The sequence below is a fragment of the Macaca thibetana genome, chromosome 4 (genome assembly GCF_024542745.1).
Source record: "Macaca thibetana thibetana isolate TM-01 chromosome 4, ASM2454274v1, whole genome shotgun sequence".
Taxonomy (NCBI): Eukaryota; Metazoa; Chordata; class Mammalia; order Primates; family Cercopithecidae; genus Macaca; species Macaca thibetana.
Window position 1 is genome coordinate 114,785,671 of NC_065581.1, and position 2,810 is coordinate 114,788,480.

A 2,810-nucleotide genomic window follows, 5' to 3' on the forward strand; every position below is an offset into this window, starting at 1 on the left:
TTACGGCCGGGCGCGGTGGCTCAAGCCTGTAATCCCAGCACTTTGGGAGGCCGAGACGGGCGGATCACGAGGTCAGGAGATCGAGACCATCCTGGCTAACACAATGAAACCCCGTCTCTACTAAAAAAAAATACAAAAAAAAAACTAGCCGGGCGAAGTGGCGGGCGCCTGTAGTCCCAGCTACTCGGGAGGCTGAGGCAGGAAAATGGCGTGAACCCGGGAGGCGGAGCTTGCAGTGAGCTGAGATCCGGCCACTGCACTCCAGCCTGGGCAAGAGAGCCAGACTCCGCCTCAAAAAAAAAAAAAAAAAAAACCAAAAAAAAAAAGAAATGAGGTTTTACCATATTGCCCAGGCTGGTCTCAAACTCCTGGGCTCAAGCAACCACCCACCTCAGCCTCCCAAAGTGTTGGGATTACAAACATGAGCCACTGCACCCAGCCTTCTTTTCCTTGTTCTAACCTGGTGAAAAGAGAGGGGGGCAGGTGGAGGGAGATTTCTATGGCCTCTCCTTTTAAAGAAGCCTTCCTAAAAGTTCTACACAACACTTTCACTGCCAGAAGTTAGGTCCATGGTCACATCTAGCAGCAAGAGTGTCTGGGAAATAGTCCTTATTCCAGGTGGTCTGATTTTATCAAACCAGGTTCTGTTACGAGAATGGGTATTTGGCATCCAGTCTCTGCCACAGTGAGCAAGCTGAGAGAATTTCTTTCTTTCTTCTTCTTTTTTTTATTATTTTTTGAGACAGAGTCTTGCTGTGTTGCCCAGGCTGGAGTGCAGTGGTGTGATCTTGGCTCACTGAAAGCTCTGCCTCCTGAATTCAAGCAATTCTCCTGCCTCAGCCTCCCAAGTAGCTGGGATTACAGGCGCGCGCCACCATGCCCAGCTAATTTTTGTATTTTTAGTAGAGACGAGGTTTCACCATGTTGGACAGCCTGGTCTCGAACTCCTGACCTCAGGTGATCCACCCACCTTGGCCTCCCAAAGTGCTGAGATTACAGGCCCGAGTGACCGTGCCTGGCCCAAATTGAGAGAATTTCTGATAGCTTCTATTTCTTTGAGGTTGGAGGCATAGTAATTCACTGAAAGGGCAGACAGGGCTGGGTAGCTGCCTTTCTGGGGTAAAGGTCTGAAATAGGCCAGGTGCACTGGCTCACATCTGTAATCCCATCAGCCTCACATTTGGGAGGCTGCAGCGGGAAGATCCTTGAACCCAGGAGTTCGAGACCAGCCTGGGCAACATGGTGAGACCTTGTCTCTACAAAAAAATTTAAAAATTATCTGGGCTTGGTGGCACGTGCCCGTAGTTCTAGCTACTCAGGAGGCTGAGACAGGAGGATGGCTTGAGTCCAGTGGGTCAACGCTGCAGTGAGCTGAGATCCTACCACTGTACTCCAGCCCGGGGGACAGAGCAAGACCCTGTTTCAAAAAATAAAAGTCTCAACTAATGGGAAGTGTGAGACATAACTGAAGTGAGACAGGCAGCAAAATGTTTCAGCTGGGTTAGAAAGATATGAAACTATGGCGCATCAATCTTCACAGTGATGTGATTTTCTTGGTAGCATTCAACAGCCTGGTATTAGCAGATCAGCGATGGAAACTATTGTTTAGGAAGAATGCGTATAAGGTTAGTAAAGAACACTGGTGAATCTGGCCCAGTCTGTTAATTGCAGCTATGGTGTGACATAATCTAAAAATTCAGTAAATCTTACTTATGGTTAGATTTTCTAGCCTTATACATACTGTATCCCAGGAGATGGCTCAAATGTTTGAAGTATAGAAGAATGCCAGATGTATCAACCAGGTGAGTGAAGTTAATAAACTGGTCCTGAAAGTCCTTTCCAATTTCTCTCATGAAATGTAAAAAGTGTCTCAAATTCTTTTATTTATTTATTTATTTATTGAGACGGAGTCTCAATCTGTTGCCCAGGCTGGAGTGCAGTGGTGCAATCTCTGCTCACGGCAACCTCCACTTCCGGGTTCAAGTGATTCTCCTGCCTCAGCCTCCCGAGTAGCTGGGACTACAGGCGCTCACCATCACGCCCACTAATTTATGTGTTTTTAGTAGAGATGGGGTTTCGCCATTTTGGCCAGACTGGTTTCAAACTCTTGACCTCAGGTGATCCGCCTGCCTTGGCTTCCCAAAGTGCTGGGATTACAGGCGTGAGCCACCACACCCAGCCCTCAAATTCTTTTAAATTATTTTATTTTATTTATTCTACAAATATCTAATTAACACTTACAATGTGCCAGACATTGCTCTACTCATATGGACAAAGTATCTGACTTCATTAAGTTTACTCACTGGGGCAAGAGAAACAAATATATAATGTAAAGAAGGTCTTTATGGCCATTCCCCTTCTGTGTAATTCCAGGGGTCACAGTACCTCTTGCAACGGTCCCCCAATCTATTCTGTCTCCCCTCCAAAACTTCCTACGTTTAGCTGTCAAATTAATCCTCCTATTTGCTATATAACTTATGTCTTCATTTGAAGCCTTTCAATGGATCCCTTTTTGTCTACTGAATAAAGTTTAAACTCTTTAGCTGGCACTTATCTTTCTATCCCTTTTCCCCTAACTTCGTTTTGTGTGTCCTATGATTCTGGCAAATTAATCTGACCATTCACCAGGAAAATCTCAGATTTTCTGAGTCACAGTTTGGACATAATCATTTTAGAAGGGTGGTAGTTGTAGAAGCCACACTGTAGAAGAAGAAATGACTCCTAGTCATGAGAGTGGTACACAAATATTCTGCTGCTTCGCTTCCAGGCACAATGCAGAGATGAACACCTGCATTTCTTTGAAGTCAGGC